This window comes from Salmo salar, chromosome ssa09 (assembly GCF_905237065.1).
Source record: "Salmo salar chromosome ssa09, Ssal_v3.1, whole genome shotgun sequence".
NCBI lineage: Eukaryota > Metazoa > Chordata > Actinopteri > Salmoniformes > Salmonidae > Salmo > Salmo salar.
In genome coordinates, this window is record NC_059450.1 from 35,204,475 (window position 1) to 35,228,226 (window position 23,752).

The 23,752-nt window shown below is 41.6% G+C and overlaps 1 pseudogene; it reads right to left on the bottom strand.

Annotated features, from left to right (window-relative positions):
• Nucleotides 1–228: 228 nt before the first annotated feature.
• On the bottom strand, nucleotides 229–23,752 carry LOC123744778 (galactocerebrosidase-like; annotated as a pseudogene).

The following is a 23,752-nucleotide window of genomic DNA, read 5'->3' on the forward strand; positions in this document are numbered from 1 at the left end:
CAGACACCATTCAAACAGTTTTAGAAACTTTGGAGTGTTTTCTATCCAAAGCCAATAATCATATGCATATTCTAGTTACTGGGCAGGAGTAGTAACCAGATTAAATCGGGTACGTTTTTTATCCAGCCGTGAAAATACTGCCCCCTAGCCATAACAGGTTAATAGGGCAGTAGGCTGCAATATGTCCCGGTCGATTACAATTGTAACAGATAATAGGGTTTCGGGGGGGGAGACCTCCTCGACCCCCAGTCCCGGTTTCCGGTTTTTCCCTTAGTGTCTCGGCCCGATTCTGATTCTTTCCTCATGGCCCCACGCTGCTCTCCTCCCCCTCCACCTGTTGGGACAGTCTTACCCTGTCCGCTGGTTCGCCCAGGCCTGGGGAATGGGAATATTTCCTCCTGCGCCTGCTCAGCTGTTCCTGCCGTACAATACCGTTCAACCAGGCCCACGAGATGGTCGGCGGAAAGTACCTCGTTCTGGCCAACCCATCGTCGCACTTCTTGGGGTAGACCTCGCTGAAACTGGTTGAGTACGATGGTCTCGAAGACCTCGGCGGACGAACGGGTCTCCGGTCGCAACCATTTCCGTGCCAGGTGAATCAAGTCGAACATCTGTGTTCGGGGGGGTTGTCCCGGTCTGTAGGACCACTGGTGGAAGCGGTGTGCCCTCACGGTATCGGTCACTCCCAGTCTAGTCAGAATCTCTCCCTTTAGTTTATCGTAATCCTGTGCAACCTTCAACTCCAGGTCGAAATATGCTTTTTGAGAAATTGAAGTTGTGAACGTACCTCGACTGTGAGGGATAGCGTGCGCCAGCCGTACGCTCTCGTTCCAGAATGACCCTCCGCAAGCCCAGTCTCTCCAACTGTGAAACAAATAAGACTTGGTAAACAATAGGCATTAATATATCAATGGCTTGTGCACTACACAACAATACATTAACTGATAAGCAGGAATTTGTTAAACGCAGGTGTCATTTCAAACAATTAAAGGGATAATCTGCAGTTCAAACACTAAAGAAAGTGACTCCCCACCACTGTTTTGGTAAAAAGTTAAGGGATGGGGCTGGAGAAATGTAACCACTCAGATTCAAAGACAGAGCTATGGATTCAAGGACTGACCATCCACGATATCAAAATTATAGTTTTAACCATGTTTTGAGGCTATACAGTTTTTGTTTATGATTACATTGTTTACAAACATTGGTGTCCCGGCAAAATAAATAGTGGGGGTACGCCGTACTGGCAAAACATGATCCTACCACAACAATGAAAACAAAATGTCAAAACTGTAGACTATTACAGCATTATTTATCATTTCCTCACGTCTGAGGCATGAAACATGAGCGAATCAACTTGAAAGCGGGTGGTATAGCCTATGTTCCAAAATACCATGTGGTTCGAGGAAAACACTGGCATTTTGCCAAGGCAGAGATGAGTGGCCGAAAACCGAGACTCGCACAGACAGCAGTGGAGCCATTAATTCTGTCACCAAATAGCATGACACTGTGGTGTTTGGTGGAGCCATTAATTCTGTCACTAAATAGCATGACACTGTGGTGTTTGGTGGAGCCATTAATTCTGTCACTAAATAGCATGACACTGTGGTGTTTAGTGGAGCCATTAATTCTGTCACTAAATAGCATGACACTGTGGTGTTTAGTGGAGCAATTCATTCTGTCACCAAATTGCATGACACTGTGGTGTTTAGTGCAACAGAAGTAGTCTCTTTCCATTCACCACTGTTGCCAGAGATATGTTGCCAGTTGATAAACGTGTGCAGGAAGCCTAGTAAAGGAGCCCTTTGAAGTGATTGTTGGGTTCATGCCACAATAAAAGGTCATACATAGGCCCACAGATGCTATTGAATTAATAGGGATTCTAAACATAAATCTATGATCAGCAGTTTGACCAAGATGCACCTCCAACAACACAACACCTCACATTATTCTGCCCCAAAACAATGATAACTTCTCTCACTCAGTGGCATGAGGGCTACTTAAGTGAGCGCTGATGCTGCCTCATGATAAGCTATGCCCATTTTACCAAAAATATTTATCTTATCCATGTCCAGCGCGCCTCTGCAGAGTGCTGTTGGAGAGATGCAGCGCTTCATCAAATCAATTGAACATAAATTAGGCCTGTGTAGCCTACAGTAGAAAGAGTAGCCTGTGGAGTAGCCTTTTCTGTAGCCCCAGACTGGAGGCCAAATGTATTACAATGTCATGAAACAGACACTTTTAAAAAATCCTTAACTTATTAATGAGGAGAGAGTAAGTGCATGAGAAAAAAAAAGGCAAGCGGGCAGACATCAGCTTTAGAGTGGCATAGTCAAACAGACAGACAGTAAATGGTGCTGAAAGTAATTCATTTCAACAATTGTCTTCATTTTAATTTGACTTCATTTAAATACCTCCGTGTCTGGGAACGGCTTGGTGTGTTTCGGTAAAACCAGGGCTCAAATTAATTGAGGGTATGCCATACTGTTTGTTTAAGTAAAATGCAAAATAGGATACCCATTGTTAGCTTTATATTTTGAACTAAATAAAAAGCATCCAGATAATACAAAGTGTTCTATAACAATGCTTAACTCTGTGATGCCTTACGCTACAAACAAGCTTTAAAATGCCCACAAAAGACGTGACTGATGCATATGGGATATATCGATTAGTCTCTATGACATTCTGAAGCTGAGCTGCGGAATGTATAGCAAAATGTACTTTGCTATTCTGTCCCAGGCAGCATTTAGGGAAACACTTCTGTTGTTGGGCTAAGTGACGGACAAGTAGCCAGCAGTTGAAGTTTCCATTTTTCTGTGTTGGTCGAGCCGCCTGTGTGGTTGGACAGGTAACTTTTTAAAGTGCCTAGTTAGATTCATACTCATGTCTAATATTACATTATTTGCAAACAGAAACCATTTCTTTGTAAACAAGACACTCTGGTTTGACATTGGGCAAGTATGGTAAGAATGCACATTTCTCTATCCATTCTTCCCTGAAACTTCTATTTTCATGATCCACCTTTCTTTTGAGACTTTCAGAGCTATATTTTCTGTTGAATGCAAGCTGTTTTTCCCCAATCAACGCACAAGGAAACATAAAAAAAACGAATTTAAGAGAGATCTTGGTGATTTTATCACAGTAATCAGATTGAAAATATTAGGATATATTACTGACATTGAACTGATTTATATATCCTACTAATCAGATATGTTAAATTGGGTTTAATTTGTAGCATAGGTCTATGAATTGGGCTGCCATTATGTTCTGTTCTGCCGAATATTAGCTGAGAAAAAAAATGGTCCCAAGTCCAAACCTATTGCCGACCCCTCCTGAATTCTATTCTAGTTTAGAGGGGATAGGATGGGGGTGGTAATGTTTTGTCTAGCCTAGGGCAGCAGAACGCACATGGCGGCAGAATGTAAAGGGCCATTCTGCCGCTCATAAATGTTTTGTGTGCAAGCGCTCGCACACACAGGAGGTCCCGTACCAGGAAGAAATTAAATCTACTTTTACCCCTGTATAAGAATGTCTGCTAAGTGACTCAAATGTAAAATCTCTTTCAATGGATAAATCGGCATTGAGATGCCTTTTTAGTCCTAGACTAGGCTTAACCTGTGTCTGGAAAAATGTCCATCCATTGACATTTATTTTCAGTAAAATACTGACCAGGGTCATTTGTGACTTTGTTGGAGCCATCTGCTACACCCAGAAGAAGACTCCCTTGGCGCTGTGGACCGACCCGCCTCCTTTGTCCACTCTGGCTGCGATGAACACTCCTCCAGACTTCACCGTCTCCATGAAGACATCACAGCTCACTGTCAGATTCTGCCTGGAAAACACACAGTATACACAATTACAATTCTACACCGTAAAATGCCCTCTTTCTTGACCCGTTTTACTTTCCAGTAATTACACGCACCAGTTTCATAACACATTTGTAGCACATCAAGGCAGATAAATGTATTAAAAGCCCTTTCTAATTAACGTTATTATAATGACTTGAGCAGGAGTCTAAGAAGTTTCCCCTTGGTACAGATCTAGGATCAGCTTCCCCTGCCCCAATCATAACCTTAACCATTAGTGGGGAAAATGCTAAACTAACCCTAGATCAACAACTATGGGCAACTTCACCCTATACTTCGCCCCCCACTCCCCCTGGCCTGATTCCTCACCATTTATAGTCTCCGATGACGCTAATGGTCTGTTCGGCATCTGCTGCCCAGGTAACAGGCATCTGTGTGACCACCTGGTGCAGGAAGACATGAGGACCAGGGTCCGTCAGGTTTATGTAATACTCAAACATGGTCAGCAAAGTCTGGGGCCTCAGAGAAGGAAGGGATCGCGACAGACAGACAGACAGACAGACAGACAGACAGACAGACAGACAGACAGAGCGCATGAGCAAGCACGAAAGAGAAACGCATTAATCATTTACATTTTGATATAATGTTTTTTGATCATTTGCGTGTCGTTTTTGGTAGATATAGTGACATTTCTCCCTTTAAAATGTACTGACCAACATTAACCTCTTGGGGCTAGGTGGGACGCTAGCGTGCCACCCGTGGTGCACTCCATCAACAGCAGGTGCATTTCAAGAGCGGCAAATTTGAATCCAAATAAATGTCAAAATTCAAATTTTTCAAAAATACAACTATGTTACACCATTTGAAAGATAAACATCTCCTTAATCTAACCACGTTTTACGATTTCAAAAAGGTTTTACGGCGAAAGCATAAATTTAGAGTATGTTAGGACAGTACATTTACAAGAGTTGTGTGTAATGTTTTGTCAAGTCAAAGAAAGGGTCACCAAAACCATAAAACCAGCTAAAATGATGCACTAACCTTTTACAATCTCCATCAGATGACACTCCTAGGACATTATGTTAGACAATGCATGCATTTTTAGTTCTATCAAGTTCATATTTATATCCAAAAACAGCGTTTTACTATGGCATTGATGTTGAGGAAATCGTTTCCCTCCAATAACCGGCAGTCAAGTCAGCGTCACAAATTAAATAATTAAAATTAGAAAACATTGGTAAAATATTATATTGTCATTTAAAGAATTATAGATTTACATCTCTTGAACGCAATCAACTTGCCAGATTTAAAAATAACCTTACTGGGAAATCACACTTTGCAATAATCTGAGCACTGCGCCCAGAAAAATACGCGTTGCGATACAGACTAGACGTCATGTTGGGGAGATCTAAAATCGAAAATACTATGTAAATAATCCATTACCTTTGATTCTCTTCATCAGATGTCACTTCCAGGTATCACAGGTCCATAACGAATGTAGTTTTGTTCAAAAAAGCTCATCATTTATGTCCAAAAATCTCCGTCTCGTTAGCACATGATGTAAGCCAGCCGGACTTCTCGTCATGAACGAGGGGAAAAAATATATTTCCGTTCGTTCAAACATGTCAAACGTTGTATAGCATAAATCATTAGGGCCTTTTTTAACCAGAACATGAATAATATTCAAGGTGGACGAATGCATACTCTTTTATAACGTATTGGAACGAGGGTACCCAACATCAACTCGTGCGCAAGGTGTCTAATGGGCCATCATCGTTCCATGGCTCTTGTTCGGTCAGATCTCCCTCCAGAAGACTCAAAACACTTTGTAAAGGCTGGTGACATCTAGTGGAAGCAATAGGAAGTGCCAAAATATTCCTAAACCCCTGTGTTTTTCAATGGGATAGGTTTAAAGTCAATACAACACATCAGGTATCCACTTCCTGTCAGAAAATGTCTCAGGGTTTTGCCTGCCAAATGAGTTCTGTTATACTCACAGACACCATTCAAACAGTTTTGGAAACTTTAGAGTGTTTTCTATCCATATATAATAAGTATATGCATATTGTAGTTACTGGGTAGGATTAGTAACCAGATTAAATCGGGTACATTTTTTTTTATCCAGACGTGCAAATGCTGCCCCCTAGACCCAACAGGTTAAAGTCATCCTTGTATACTTTGCGGAATGGGCCAAAGGGAGGTGGATCAGGGTAAGTCCCATTCTGCCCAGTGGTTATGGTAGTTAAAGTGTAAACCTCATCTACATACAGGCTCAAGGTGAACAAACCATCAGAAATCTAGCAAGGAAAGTGTAAGGGACCCAGCATGAAACACATGGAAATGTGGCAAAAAAATGTGTAACCGCTCATAAAAGTTAGTTTGGAGATGTGAAATGTCACAGGAGGAGAAATATCATGCTGTGCAAGACTCAACACAAGATCCAAAGACAAGATGACACTATGTCTAACACTTTCAGAAGCTTGGGCACACACCTCTTGTATAAAAAAAATATATACAGTTGAAGTCAGAAGTTTACATACACCTTAGCCAAATACATTTAAACTCAGTTTTTCACAATTCCTGACACTTAATCCTAGTACAAATTCCCTGTCTTTGGTCAGTTAGGATCACCACTTTATTTTAAGAATATGAAATGTCAGAATAATAGAGAGAATTATTTATTTCCGCTATTTCCACATTCCCAGTAGGTCAGAAGTTTAGATACACTCAATTAGTATTTGGTAGCATTGCCTTTAAATTGTTTAACTTGGGTCAAATGTTTAGGGTAGCCGTCCACAAGCTTCCCACAATAAGTTGGGTGAATTCTGGCCCATTCCTCCTGACAGTGCTGGTGTAACTGAATCAGGTTTGTAGGCCTCCTTGCTCGCACACACTTTTTCAGTTCTGCCCACAAATGTTATATAGGATTGAGGTCAGGGATTTGTGATGGCCATTCCAATACCTTCACTTTGTTGTCCTTAAGCCATTTTGCCACAACTTTGGAAGAATGCCTTGGGTCATTGTCCATTTGGAAGACCCATTTGCGACCAAGCTTCAACTTCCTGACTGATGTCTTGAGATGTTGCTTCAATATATCCACGTAATTTTCCTCCCTCATGAGACATCTATTTTGTGAAGTGCACCAGTCCCTCCTGCTGCAAAGTACTCCCACAACATGATGCTGCCACCCCAGTGCTTCACAGTTGGGATGGTGTTCTTCAGCTTGCAAGGCTCCCCCCTTTTCCTCCAAACATAACAATGGTCATTATGGCCAAACAGTTTTACTTTTGTTTCATCAGACCAGAGGACATTTCTCCAAAGAGTACGATCTTTGTCCCCATGTGCAGTTGCAAACCGTAGTCAGGCTTTTTTATGGTGGTTTTGGAGCAGTGGCTTCTTCCTTGCTGAGCGGCCTTTCAGGTTATGTCAATATAGGACTCGTTTTACTGTGGCTATAGATACTATTGTACCTGTTTCCTCCAGAATCTTCACAAGGTCCTTTGCTGTTGTTCTGGGATTGATTTGCACTTTTCGCACCAAAGTACGTTCATCTCTAGGAGACAGAACACGTCTCCTTACTGAGCGGTATGACGACTGTGTGGTCCCATGGTGTTTATACTTGCGTACTATTGTTTGTAAAGATGAACGTGGTACCTTCAGGTGTTTGGAAATTGCTCCCAAGGATGAACCAGACTTGTGGAGGTCTACAATTATTTTTCTGAGGTCTTAGCTGATTTATTTAATTTCTCCATGATGTCAAGCAAAGAGGCACTGAGTCTGAAGGTAGGCCTTGAAATACATCAACAGGTACACCTCCAATTGACGTCAATTAGCCTATCAGAAGCTTCTAAAGCCATGACATCATTTTCTGGAATTTTTCAGTGTATGTAAACTTATGACCCACTGAAATAATCTGTCTGTAAGCAATTGTTGGAAAAATGTATTGTCATGCACAAAGTAGATGTCCTAACCGACTTGCCAAAACTATAGTTTGTTAACAAGACATTTGTGGAGTGGTTGAAAAACGAGTTTTAACCTCTATGGGCTAGGTGGGACGCTTGCGTCCCACCTACTCAACAGCCAGTGTAATCCCGTGGCGCGATATTCAAATACCTCAAAAATGCAAAAACTTCAATTTTTCAAACATATGACTATTTTACACCATTTTAAAGACAAGACTGTCAATAATCTAAACACACTATCCGATTTCAAAAAAGGCTTTACAACGAAAGCAAAACATTAGATTATGTCAGCGGAGTACCCAGCCAGAAATAATCAGACACCCGTTTTTCAAAGCTAGCATATAATGTCACATAAACCCAAACCACAGCTAAATGCAGCACTAACCTTTGATGATCTTCATCAGATGACAACCCTAGGACATTATGTTATACAATACATGCATGTTTTGTTCAATCAAGTTCACATTTATATCAAAAACCAGCATTTTACATTAGCATGTGACTAGCATGTGACTAGCATTCCCACCGAACACTTCCGGTGAATTTACTAAATTACTCACGATAAACGTTCACAAAAAACATAACAATTATTTTAAGAATTATAGATACAGAACTCCTCTATGCACTCGATATGTCCGATTTTAAAATAGCTTTTTGGTGAAAGCACATTTTGCAATATTCTAAGTAGATAGCCCGGCATCACAGGGCTAGCTATTTAGACACCCAGCAAGTTTAGCATTCACCAAAGTCAGATTTACTATAAGAAAAATGTTATTACCTTTGCTGTCTTTGTCAGAATGCACTCCCAGGACTTCTACTTCAATAACAAATGTTGGTTTGGTCCCAAATAATCCATTGTTATATCCAAATAGCGGTGTTTTGTTCGTGCGTTCAAGACACTATCCAAAAGGGTAAATAAGGGTTACGAGCATGGCGCATTTCGTGACAAAAAAATGGTAAATATTCCATTACCGTACTTCGAAGCATGTCAACCGCTGTTTAAAATAAATTTTTATGCCATTTTTCTCATAAAAAAGCGATAATATTCCGACTGGGAAATCGTTTTTATTACAAAGAGAGTGAAAGTAAAAGCATGCTATCCCCTCATGCACAAGCCTCAGTCTAATGGTCCTCTGATAGAGCACTTTGCCAAACGCGCTAATGTGTTTCAGCCTGGGGATGGAATTACATCGTTCAGCTTTTTCCCGCCTTCTGAGAGCCCATGGGAGCCGTAGGAAGTGTCACGTCATGCCAGAGATCCCCTGTATTTGTTAGAGATGATCAAGGAGGGCAAGAAATTGTCAGACAGGCCACTTCCTGTAAGGAATCTTCTCAGGTTTTGGCCTGCCAAATGAGTTCTGTTATACTCACAGACACCATTCAAACAGTTTTAGAAACTTTAGAGTGTTTTCTATCCAAAGCCAATAATTATATGCATTTCTAGTTACTGGGCAGGAGTAGTAACCAGATTAAATCGGGTACGTTTTTTATCCGGCCGTGCAAATACTGCCCCCTAGCCCCAACAGGTTAATGACTCCAACCTAAGTTTATGTAACCTTCTAACTTCAACTGTATATATGTACATAAAAAGATCACAGTTGTCAGAGGAGTAAGTTTACCTTTAACCTGTTATGGTATAGGGGGCAGTATTTTCACGGCCGGATAAAAAAACATACCCGATTTAATCTGGTTACTACTCCTGCTATTTCAAAATAACTATGGATTATTTGGAACCAAAACAGCATTTGTTGTTGAAGTAGAAGTCCTGGGAGTGCATTCTGACGAAGAACAGCAAAGGTAATCCAATTTATCTAATACTAATTATGAGTTTAGTGAGAACCAAACTTGGTGGTTGTCAAATTAGCTAGCCTGTGATGGCCGAGCTATCTACTCAGAATATTGCAAAATGTGCTTTCGCCAAAAAGCTATTTTAAAAACTGACACCGCGATTGCATAAAGGAGTTCTGTATCTATAATTCTTAAAATAATTGTTAATTAATTTGTGAACGTTTATCGTGAGTAATTTAGTAAATTCACCGGATGTTTGCGGGGGGTATGCTAGTTCTGAACATCACATGCTAATGTAAAAAGCTGGTTTTTGATATAAATATGAACTTGATTTAACAAAACATGCATGTATTGTATAACATAATGTCCTAGGAGTGTCATCTGATGAAGATCATCAAAGGTTAGTGCTGCATTTAGCTGTGGTTTTGGTTTTTGTGACATATATGCTTGCTTTGAAAATGGCTGTGTGATTATTTTTGGCAGGGTACTCTCCTGACATAATCTAATGTTTTGCTTTCGCTGTAAAGCCTTTATGAAATCGGACAATGTGGTTAGATTAACGAGAGTCTTGTCTTTAAAATGGTTTAAAATAGTCATATGTTTGAGAAATTTAAGTTATAGCATTTTTGAGGTATTTGTATTTCGCGCCACGCTCTAACATTGGATATTGGTGAGGCGTTCCGCTAGCGGAACATCTGTCCTTTAGAAAATTAAGGGGCTCAGTTTCTTGAAGAAGAATGGCTTTTTAGTCTTGAAGTCAAACCTCGACTGCCATACCTGTAGTTCTCTTATCGAGGCCTAGGAAAGAGACACGTTTACTAAGACAAAGTAGCCTTTTAATCATTAACAGACATGCAATAACTGTAACAATACTCACAAAAGATCCATTGAGTTGGAATGTTACATTCTGGGGTGTGACATTGAAGGGCAGGAGTGGAGGCCTTACGCACACAGAATGATCATGAGTCTGAAAGATCGAAAAATAAACATTTATCACATTTCACAGTCATGTTGTGTCACAGACAATTTAATCTACAAACAAACTATGGTCACAACACGGTCCTTGCATCAACAGACAGCGGAAGTGAGCTAATAACTCACCGGACTTCCGTTTACTAGCTAAAGTTTAGATCGGAGGCTCCTGGGAAAGCACAGCTTAGTATGAAAGAGAGAGCCTGAGGAAATTGTTGACTTTCTCCAAAACCAGCCTTAAAAGTTAAGCTTTAGAGATCTAAAAAGAGCTTTACTATAATGGACTATTCAAATTAGGAAATGGTTCAAAGCACAGTGTACAATCAACAAAATAATGAAGCCTTCTACTAACATTAGATAGCATTACTCAGAATAAATATTCAGTTTAACAGACGTAATATACAGGAAGATAAATACCTACCATGGTTTCTATGATGATGGTGAGGTTTCCCTTGCTGTCAGCGTGACATAACTTCCCCCGTGTGCCAGATGCCCAACGGCCTGCAGGTAGGTCCATCCAGGCTGGCTAAACTGGGTGGCGTATGCTAAGAGACAATATTGTCAAATGTAAATCAAATAATCAAATGATTTTATGAAGTCTTTCTATATTAGCAGTTGTCACTTGCTTCAAAACGAAATGTGAGATGCTGATAGCTACTTTTGGGGAAGCTTCACATAATAGCGAAACTGTAAGAAGGACATCATTGTGGTAATCTGTACCTACTTTGCAAGTGTTAACAAGTGTAACTCATAACAAAATATATGAAAAACAACAATTTGAGGGTGAACCATCCATTCCTTTAAGTGCAGAGGGTTACCAGTTATCCAGATGGGTAATTCCACCACATAGTTCCCAATCCAGGGCTCCTCAGCTGTCATCAAGCCATCTCGCCCTAAGGGAAGGTCCTCATAGTAACTGGCTACCAGGTTCCAGGATATGGTGCTGAACAATCATATATTTCATTTTGGGAATGTTTGTTTAAATCGCCACACATTTTTATTTTTTATTTTAGCTGTTCAGAAATATGAGGCACACAAACACTGAGTGGACAAAACATTAGGAACACTGTCCTAATATTGAGTTGCTCCACCTTTTGCCCTCAGAATAGTCTCAATTAGTCGGGGCATGGACTCTACAAGGTGTCAAACATTTCCCACAGGGATTCTGGCCCATGTTGACTAATGCTTTCCACACTTGTATCATGTTGGCTAGATGTCATTTGGGTGGTGGACCATTCTTGATACACACAAGCAACTGTTAAGTGTGAAAAACCCAACAATGTAGCTGTGCTTGACACACTCAAACCTGTGCGCCTGGCACCTACTGCCATAACCCGTTCAAAGGCACTTAAATATTTTGTCACTCTGAATAGCACACATACACAATCCATGTCTCAATTGTCTCAAGACTTAAAAATCTTTCTTTAACCTGTCTCCTCTCCTTCATCTACACTGATTGAAGTGGATTTAACAGGTGACTTCAACTAGGGATCATAGCCTTCACCTGGATTCACCTGGTCAGTCCATGTCATGTTCCTAAAGTACACTCAGTGTAGGCTTCTTCATCAAGGTTCAGAAGAGGGTGAGTAAAGGGAGCAACATAAAGGGGAGTGTGAGCAGTAGCTATGTAGTGTAAGTAAAATAACATGCTCAGAACGTGATCTGGATCCTTAGCTTTGAGAAGGAGATTGAGAAAGATTTCTGTAAGGTTGGGGGCGAAAACTACGTATTCTCAGCCAGCGCCATAATTGACAACTAACTCTATTTAGTCTAACGACAAAAGTCAACTATTTCAATCGCAGACGGAGTACCAAAAGAAAAAAATTACAAATTTCAGCATCTCTGTGACAATTGACAATAAATTATCTAAGCAGGCTCAACTTGTCTAACTGCTAAGTTCACTTTATTTTATTTATTTTTATTTCACCTTTATTTAACCAGGTAGGCAAGTTGAAAACAAGTTCTCATTTACAATTGCAACCTGGCCAAGATAAAGCAAAGCAGTTCGACACATACAACAACACAGAGTTACACATGGAGTAAAACAAACATACAGTCAATAATACACTAGAAAATAAGTCTATATACAATGTGAGCAAATGAGGTGAGATAAGGGAGGTAAAGGCAAAAAAGGCCATGGTGACAAAGTAAATACAATATAGCAAGTAAAACACTGGAATGGTAGATTTGTAGTAGAAGAAAGTGCAAAGTAGAAACAAAAATAATGGGGTGCAAACGAGCAAAATAAATAAATACAGTAGGGGAAGAGGTAGTTGTTTGGGCTAAATTATAGATGGGCTATGTACAGGTGCAGTGATCTGTGAGCTTCTCTGTGACAGCTGGTGCTTAAAGCTACTGAGGGAGATAAGTGTTTCCAGTTTCATAGATTTTTGTAGTTCGTTCCAGTCATTGGCAGCAGAGAACTGGAAGGAGAGACGGCCAAAGGAGGAATTGGCTTTGGGGGTGACCAGAGAGATATACCTGCTGGAGCGCATGCTAAAGGTGGGTGCTGCTATGGTGACCAGTGAGCGGAGATAAAGGGGGACTTTACCTAGCAGGGTCTTGTAGATGACCTGGAGCCAGTGGGTTTGGCGACGATTATGAAGCGAGGGCCAGCCAACGAGAGCGTACAGGTCACAGTGGTGGGTAGTATATGGGGCTTTGGTGACAAAACGGATGGCACTGTGATAGACTGCATCCAGTTGGTTGAGTAGGGTATTGGAGGCTATTTTGAAAATGACATCGCCGAAGTCGAGGATTGGTAGGATTGTCAGTTTTACGAGGGTATGTTTGGCAGCATGAGTGAAGGATGCTTTGTTGCGAAATAGGAAGCCAATTCTAGATTTAACTTTGGATTGGAGATGTTTGATGTGAGTCTGGAAGGAGAGTTTACAGTCTAACCAGACACCTAGGTATTTGTAATTGTCCACATATTCTAAGTCAGAACCGTCCAGAGTAGTGATGCTGGACAGGCGGGCAGGTGCAGGCAGCAATCAGTTGAAGAGCATGCATTTAGTTTTACTTGTATTTAGGAGCAATTGGAGGCCACAGAAGGAGAGTTGTATGGCATTGAAGCTCGTCTGGAGAGTTGTTAACACAGTGTCCAAATAAGGGCCAGAAGTATACAGAATGGTGTCATGTGCATAGAGGTGGATCAGAGACTCACCAGCAGCAAGAGCGACATCATTGATGTATACAGAGAAAAGAGTTGGCCCAAGAACTGAACCCTGTGGCACCCCCATAGAGACTGCCAGAGGTCCGGACAACAAGCCCTCCGATTTGACACACTGAACTCTATCAGAGAAGTAGTTGGTGAACCAGGCGAGGCAATCATTTGAGAAACCAAGGCTATTGAGTCTGCCGATGAGGATGTGGTGATTGACAGAGTCAAAAGCTTTGGCCAGGTCAATGAATACGGCACCACAGTATTGTTTCTTGTCGATGGTGGTTACGATATCGTTTAGGACCTTGAGCATGGCTGAGGTGCACCCATGACCAGCTCTGAAACCAGATTGCTTAGCGGAGAAGGTGCGGTGGGATTCGAAATGGTCGGTAATCTGTTTGTTGACTTGGCTTTCGAAGACCTTGGAAAGGCTGGGTAGGATAGATATAGGTCTGTAACAGTTTGGGTCAAGAGTGCCCCCTCCTTTGAAGAGGGGGACGACAGCAGCTGCTTTCCAATCTTTGGGAATCTCAGACGACACGAAAGAGAGGTTGAACAGGCTTGTAATAGGGGTTGCAACAATTTTGGCAGATAATTTTAGAAAGAGAGGGTCCAGATTGTCTAGCCTGGCTGATTTGTAGGGGTCCAGATTTTGCAGCTATTTCAGAACATCAGCTGAATGGATTTGGGAGAAGGAGAAATGGGGATGGCTTGGGCGAGAAGCTGTGGGGGGTGCAGTGCTGTTGACTGCAGTAGGGGTAGCCAGGTGGAAAGCATGGCCAGCCATAGAGAAATGCTTATTGAAATTCTCAATTATAGTGGGTTTATCGGTGGTGACAGAGTTTCCTATCCTCAGTGCAGTGGGCAGTTGGGAGGAGGTGTTCTTATTCTCCATGGACTTTACAGTCTCCCAGAACTTTTTTGAGTTTGTGTTGCAGGAAGCAAATTTCTGCTTGAAAAAGCTAGCCTTAGCTTTTCTAACTGCCTGTGTATATTGGTTTCTAACTTCCCTGAAAAGTTGCATATCACGGGGGCTGTTCGATGCTAATGCAGAACGCCACAGGATGTTTTTGTCTTGGTTAAGGGCAGTCAGGTCTGGAGAGAACCAAGGGCTATATCTGTTCCTGGTTCTACATTTATTGAATGGGGCATGCTTATTTAAGATGGTAAGGAAGGCATTTAAAAAAAATAACCAGGCATCCTCTACTGACGGGATGAGGTCAATATCCTTCCAGGATACCCGGGCCAGGTCGATTAGAAAGGATTGCTCGCTGAAATGTTTCAGGGAGCGTTTGGTAGTGATGAGTGGAGGTCGTTTGACCGCTGACCCATTACGGATGCAGGCAATGAGGCAGTGATCGCTGAGATCTTGGTTGAAAACAGCAGAGGTGTATTTAGAGGGCACGTTGTTTAGGATGATATCTATGAGGGTGCCAGTGTTTACGGCTTTGGGGTGGTACCTGGTGGGTTCATTAATAATTTGTGTGAGATTGAGCGCATCAAGCTTGGATTGTAGGATGGCTAGGGTGTTAACTTCCCTAGTCAACAGCCAGTGGAATCGCAGGCGCGAAACACAAATACCTAAAAAATGCTATAACTTCATTTTCTCAAACATATGACTATTTTACACCATTTTAAAGACAAGACTCTCGTTAATCTAACCACATTGTCCAATTTCAAAAAGGCTTTACAGTGAAAGCAAAACATTAGATTATGTCAGGAGAGTACCCTGCCAAAAATAATCACACAGCCATTTTCAAAGCAAGCATATATGTCACAAAAACCACAGCTAAATGCAGCACTAACCTTTGATGATCTTCATCAGATGACACTCCTAGGACATTACGTTATACAATACATGCATGTTTTGTTCAATCAAGTTCATATTTATATCAAAACCCAGCTTTTTATATTAGCATGTGATGTTCAGAACTAGCATACCCCCATTTTGCAATATTCTGAGTAGATAGCTCGGCCATCACAGGCTAGCTAATTTGACAACCACCAAGTTTGGTTCTCACTAAACTCATAATTAGTATTATATAAATTGGATTACCTTTGCTGTTCTTCGTCAGAATGCACTCCCAGGACTTCTACTTCAACAACAAATGCTGTTTTGGTTCCAAATAATCCATTGTTATATTGAAATAGCTCCGTTTTGTTTGTGCGTTCAGGTCACTATCCGAAGGGTGACGCGCGAGCGCATTTCGTGACAAAAAAATTCAAAATATTCCATTACCGTACTTCGAAGCATGTCAAACGCTGTTTAAAATCAATTTTTATGCTATTTTTCTCGTAAAATAGCGATAATATTCCAACCAGGCAACGTTGTATTCATTCAAAGGCTGAAAGAAAAAAATGGAGAATTCTCATGAACGCGCATCTCCAGTGTCACTGTCCCCAGGCTGACCACTCACAAATTCTCCTGCTGTTCTTCGCCCAGAGACAGCAGACACCCCATTACACTTTCTGGCGGCTTTATACTTAGGCTGATTTTGTGTAGAATTAAATAAATAAAACGTACACAGTCATGAGTCCGTTGACATAGTTCTGGTTGAGAATGCGGGCCCAGCAGCCTCCCCCCGCCTCGTCGTTGAAAGTGCTACAGTCTTCAGACGACCACAGCTTCTTCTGCGTCTTCCGGGCCTCCATCACTGTGGTGGTGCCTGGGTAGTGGGCCCTGTCAGGCCACACACATGGAATGGTATGAAGGTGATGAACACACACACGCGCACGCATACAAACACATGTTCACGCACATACTTATACAGTACCAGTCAAAAGTTTGGACACACCTACTCATTCAAAGGTTTTTCTTTCTTTTTACTACTTCCTACATTGTAGAATAATAATGGACACCAAACTATGAAATAACAGTCGGAATCATGTAAAAAAAAAATAAGCACTGTGAATGCAGAATGTAGGCCTGAGGAATACTTTCTGAAACGATGGAAGAAATGCTTCATGCAGTAAATTGAAGAGGTGGTCTCTTCAAGAGATGACGCAGCAGAATTCAGCAGAAACACTCTCCTACCCTATCACATCAATTGCTTCGGCCAGCTCTCGATCGACAAGCACTGAGTAGGTTATGGGCTGCCATAGGTTATCACTGGCTATGATTCTGACCTCCAAACCCCCCTTATCCAGAGTGTGCCGCAGCAGCTACCCAGTGACAGATAGAGAGAGGTGAGTGAGAAGGTGATGAAGTATTGAAGAACCATTCAGGACCATGCACTACACTATTGTATTCACCTTTTACTTTAACATATGCCGGCGCCATGCAATAGATGCATCTTAGATACTAGAGCGGACACATTCTCTATTAGCAGATAATCAACTCCTGGTAAATGCAATGTCTTGGGACTGCCATGAATATATGCACTAAATAAGATTATTCAGATATGCAGATGAATTATGAAGAATGTATTTGAATTTGTACTGGTGCACTGAAATGCACTTAAAACAAAGTTTGGATTTACCAGGAGTTGACTGTAATTGTGTTAGGCATCTACATCTCCTGACTGCTCAGGCATCTGAAGTAAAAACAGCCACCAACATTCAGCTTACTGGCTAGTCTGAACACAACAGAGCAATCACAGGTATGAAACGGGATGGCATCACGCAGACTTCCTTATCGCTTGCCTGCCAAGTGTTCTAGAAGGGTGGAGTGGAATAACTAACTGGTGACAAAAGCGAACTGAAAGACCGATCAGTTCCTCAATCACCTTAACTGGCATCTGGGTTTAATGATGCAATGTAATTTAACACTTTACTTTGGTGAAAATGCATCTGAGAGTATTTTTGTTTGGTATGGAACAGTGCATTTATAGACCAACAGAACAGCATATGTTTAAACAGGTGGGTAGATTGAAGGAACACATATGTAGATCATGTTTGTATCCAATTAGCTGAAGTTAGGATAAGGCCTGCTTTTTTTTTAACCTTATTTTACCAGGTAAGGCCTGCTTTTCTTTTGAAGCCAGAAAGAGTCTATCAGCTACATTTATGCCTAGACTATGGTGATATTTTATATATGAATGCTTCTGCTCAGTGTTTGAGATCAATTGACACCCTTTACCATGGAGCATTGAGATTTATTTTAAACTGCAAAACTCTTACGCAACACTGCACTTTATAAACCAGGGTAGGCTGCATTGGTGTAAAGTACGTAAGTAAAAATACTTAAGTAGATTTTTGGGGTATCTGTACTTTACTATTTATATTTTTCGCAACTTTTACTTCACTACGTTCCTAAAGAAAAGTATGTACTTTTTACATTGTACTCAGAACATCCCTGGTCATCTCTACTGCCTCTGATCTGGCAGACTCACTAAACACAAATGCTTAGTTTGTAAATAATGTCTGAGTGTTGGTGTGTGTGCCTGGCAATCCGTCAATAACTAAAAAACAAGAAAATTGTGCCTTCTGGTTTGCTTAATATAAGGAACTTGAAATTATTTATACTTAAGTACATTTTAGCAATTCCATTTACTTTTGATACTTAAGTATATTTAAAAACAAATACTTTTACTCAAGTAGTATTTTACTTGCTGACTTTCACTTGAGTCATTTTATATCAAGGTATCTTTACTTTTACTCAAGTATGACAATTTAGTACTTTTTCCACCACTGGTTGGCTGGCCTTCTCTAGTCACTCGTATGCTTAGTCACTGATATACTTTTATTTACAAAGCCATTTTGGGTTTACTACCATTTTATTTTGATATTTTTATTCTTCAGAAATGTGGTGGGTACTCTCTTCATTCACAGGACTTTATCCTGCTAACTGTTACAAATGTCCGTACTGAATTTGGTAAAAGGGCTTTAATGAAAATCCTTACAAAATAGTTTTAAACTGGAAGAACTTGTCCCGATTGGTGCTTTTAAATAATTGATGACAGATTTTGAGGCTGATTCCTTGACCTGTCAATGTTTTTAAATTTGCTGTTTTATGATTTTGTTATTATCCCGTGATTTTTACGAGATTACTTGTAGTTTTTCATGTTGTCTGTCTGTAATTGTGTAATGACTTGGTGCTGCCTATCTTGGCCAGGACACCCTTGAGAAAGAGATTTAAAATCTCAATGAGCCCTCCCTGGTTAAATAAATTACAATATTCTCAATATACAACCCACAAAAACAAATAGAATATACACTCCAACATAATCAATATCCAGGTCATGGTACTGCTTGGCTCCTAAGATCCAGGACACCAAGTAAGATGCAGTTACATCAGGAAAGTCGTATGGCCAGTTCTTCCCTTGCCCAACCCAACCTGGGAAGGCCCACGGCAAGCATACAGGTACAAGAGGTAACATTAACAGAGACCATTGTTAGAGAACGACCACAGCTGACGCTTATCTAATGGCCTATGCAAAATTTGACACACTAGCTACAAGTCTTACCTGTGAAATCCTACCAGATATATCCAGCGCTTGGCTTGGGCAGGAGCACACCAGAACAGAGTGAGTTAATCCACCTCCCTTAGCTCAAAAGTATTGCAGAGTTCCCGCACATAAATATAAACAGTACCGGCACCTATTTCAGTCCAAGTTAAGCACTGGATATATCCTACTGCTTGTCTTCTAATTTGAAAGGCAAACATATCTATAATGAACCAAAAAATAAACACCACAAACCCCAACCAGAAGCCATGGATTACAAGCAACATCTGCACTGAGCTAAAGGCTAGAGCTGCTGCTTTCAAGGAGCGGGACTCTAACCCGGAAGCATATAAGAAATCCTGCAATGCCCTCCGACGAACCATCAAACAGGCAAAGCATCATTATAGAAATCGAATCATACTACACCGGCTCCGACGCTTGTCGGATGTGGCAGGGCTTGCAAACTATTACAGACTACAAAGGGAAGCACAGCCGAGAGCTGCCCAGTGACACAAGCCTACCAGATGAGCTAAATAACTTCTATGCTCGCTTCAAGGCAAGTAACACTGAAACATGAATGAGAGCATCAGCTGTTCTGGACGACTGTGTGATCACGCTCTCCGCAGCCAATGTGAGTAAGACCTTTAAACAGGTCAACATTCACTAGGCCAGACGGATTACCAGGACGTGTACACAGTCGTGGCCAAAAGGTTTGAGAATGACACAAATATAAATTTTCACAAAGTTTGCTGCTTCAGTGTCTTTAGATATTTTTGTCAGATGTTACTATGGAATACTGAAGTATAATTACAAGCATTTCATAAGGGTCAAAGGCTTTTATTGACAATTACATGAAGTTGATGCAAAGAGTCAATATTTGGATTGTTGACCCTTCTTTTTCAAGACCTCTGCAATCCGCCCTGGCATGCTGTCAGTTAACTTCTGGGTTTTTGTTTGTCCACCCGCCTCTTGAGGATTGACCACACGTTCTCAATGGGATTAAGGTCTGGGGAGTTTTCTGGCCATGGACCCAAAATATCGATGTTTTGTTCCCCGAGCCACTTAGTTCTCACTTTTGCCTCCATCATGCTGGAAAAGGCATTGTTCATCACCAAACTGTTCCTGGATGGTTGGGAGAAGTTGCTCTCGGAGGATGTGTTGGTAGCATGCTTTATTCATGGCTGTGTTCTTAGGCAAAATTGTGAGTGAACGCACTCCCTTGGCTGAGAAGTAACCCCACACATGAATGGTCTCAGGATGCTTTACTGTTGGCATGACACAGGACTGATGGTAGTACTCACCTTGTCTTCTCCGGACAAGCTTTTTTCCGGATGCCCCAAACAATCGGAAAGGGGATTCTTCAGAGAAAATGACTCTACTCCAGTCCTCTGCAGTCATGGCTCACATCAACACCATTATCCCAGAAACCATAGACTCACTCCACTTTGCATACCGCCTCAACAGATCCACAAATGATGCAATCTCTATTGCACTCCATACTGCCCTTTCACACCTGGACAAAAGGAACACCTATGTGAGAATGCTATTCATTGACTACAGCTTAGCATTCAACACCACAGTGCCCTCAAAGCTCATCACTAAGCTAAGGACCCTGGCACTAAACACCTCCCTCTGCAACTGGATCCTGGAATTCCTGACAGACTGCCCCCAGGTGTTAAGGGTAGGTAACAACACATCCGCCACACTGGTCCTCAAAACGGGGGCCCCTCAGGGGTGCGTGCTCAGTCCCCTCCTGTACTCCCTGTTCACTAATGACTGCACGGCCAGGAATGACTCCAACACCATCATTACGTTTGCCGATGACACAACGACGAGACAGCCTATAGGGAGGAGGTCAGAGACCTGACCGTGCGGTGCAAGGAAAACAACCTTTCCCTCAACGTGATCAAAACAAAGGAGATGATTGTGGACTACAGGAAAAGGAGGACTGAGCATGCCCCCATTCTCATTGACGGGGCTGTAGTGGAGCAGGTTTAGAGCTTCAAGTTCCTTGGCTACCACATCACCAACAAACTAACATGGTCGAAGCACACCAAGACAGTCATGAAGAAGGCACAACAAAACCTATTCCCCCTCAGGAGACTGAAAAGATTTGGCATGGGTCCTCAGATCCTCAAAATGTTCTACAGCTGCACCATCGAGAGCATCCTGATGGGTTGCATCACTGCCTGGTATGGCAACTGCTCGGCCTCCGACTGCAAGACACTACAGAGGGTAGTGCGTACGGCCCAGTACATCACCGTGGGGCCAAGCTTCCTGCCACCCAGGACCTCTATACCAGGCGGTGTCAGAGGAAGGCCCTAAAATTGTTAAAGACCCCAGCCAACCTAGTCATAGACTGGCAAGCGGTACCGGAGCGCCAAGTCTAGGTCCAAGAGGCTACTAAACAGCTTCTACCCCCAAGCCATAAGGCTCCTGAACATCTAATCAAATGGCTACCCAGATTACTTGCATTGCCCCCCTTCTACGCTGCTGCTACTCTCTGTTATTATCTATGCATAGTCACTTTAATAACTCTACCTACATGTACATATTACCTCAATTACCTCGACACCGGTGCCCCCGCACATTGACTCTGTACTGGTACCCCCTGTATATAGCCTCCCTATTGTTATTTTACTGTTGCTCTTTAATTATTTGTTACTTTTATTTAGGCATTTTCTTAAAACTGCCTTGTAACCTCACTGTAAGGTGTTGTATTCGGCGCATGTGACAAGTACAATTTGGTCCCATTTTTCACGAGGTGAAATCATTACTGGGATCTTTTTTTCCTTACGTAGAAAACGCTTATTTCTCTCAAATTTTGTGGATACATTTGTTTACATCCCTGTTAGTGAGCACTTCTCCTTTGCAAAGATAATCCATCCAGTTGACAGGTGTGGCATATCAAGAAGTTGATTAGACAGCATGATCATAACACAAAAAAGGCCACTCTAAAATGTGCAGTTGTCACACAACACAATGCCACAGATGTCTCAAGTTGAGGGAGAGTGCAATTGGCATGCTGACTGCAGGAATGTCCAACAGAGATGTTGCCAGAGAATTTAATGTTCCTTTCTCTACTATAAGCCACCTCCAACGTTGTTTAGAGAATTTGGCACTACATCCAACTGGCCTCACAGCCGCAAACCACGAGTAACCACGCCAGCTCAGGACCTTCACATCCGGCTTCTTCTGCGGGATCGTCTGAGGAGGGGTGCTGAGGAGTATTTCTGTCTGCAATAGTATTTTTGAGGACAAAAACTAATTCTGATTGTGTAACGTCCGTCATTAGGAATGGACCAAGGCGCAGCGGGAATGTGGATACTCATATTTATTGATGAGAAACAATTAAAGCATCCACATGAAAACCAACAAAAACAATACTCACGACGGCACCAGTGTGACAGGCTAAACAAGCAGTGATCACAAACAACTACCCACAACCCCAAAGAAAAACACACACTCCTATATAGGACTCCCAATCAAAGGCAACTCAACACACCTGCCTTCAATTGGGAGTCCAATCACCCACACAACATTTAACAAACACAAACCACCTGCCACATCCTGACCAAGAATAACACAATTACGCCCTCTGCTGGTCAGGACGTGACAGATTGGCTGGCCCAGTCATATGAAATCCATAGATTAAGGCCAAATGTATTTAAATTGACTGATTTCCTTCTATGAACTGTAACTCAGTAAAATCTTTGAAATTGTTGTTTATATTTTGGTTCAGTATAGTATAGTGTGTTATCCTAATCATAGTACGGCAGAAAGGCTCCAATGGTCGTCCAGCCTCACCTATGAGAGTGATGTTGGGATTTCTCTTCTTGGCTTCTCTCATCAGCCACCACTCATACCCCCTAGTGCATGTGTGAGGGTTCTGTTCCATCTAGGGGGAAAAAACTGAATTGAAATGTACTCTTCAGCTATTACTAGCCTACATTGTAGAATGCAAAATCCTATACATGCTAGGTAAGGTAACTCAAATAAATGTTTTGCCTGTCATAAGTGATAAACACAAAGTATACCTCCCTATGGGCCCTGGCAAAAGTAGTGCACTAGAAAGGGGAATAGGGTGCTATTTAGGAAGCTAACATAGGAAGTGCAGGAGGCATTTTCCATGTTTACTTGTGGTCTGAGCGTCACCTCCAATCTCCACTTTCAGGATGTGTAGAGACGCCCTAAAGTTTGGCTGCAGACAGCAAATAAAAGTGACATAATGTTTTGGATCTCATACAAAGATATGATTAATGAATGGCTACCCATTAAATGAGATAAGAGGTATTCAGTCATGCCATAAGAATGTTTACATTTGTAGCTAATTTACCTTGAAATGGTAGTCCATTATCTGGCTGCGGTAGGATTCAGTATAATTTACAAGCAGGCGAGATGTTGCCTAAAACGAAGAGGGAAACGTGTCAGAAAGTGACAACGATTAGATTGTAAATGTACTCTTTTGTTTCATTGATCTTTCTCGTACAGTCGAACCAGGAAGAAGCCTAGTTTTAGCAGCTAGCATTAGCTAATTAGCCCTCCACCGCTCAAACCTCCAATGCCATCAAACTCTCTCCCTAATCTGATTTTATCATCCAAAACGTAGCACTCAGGAGTGCAGAGATCAAAACACAAACTAACACACAAGGCGATAGAGAAGGATCATTTATAAATCAT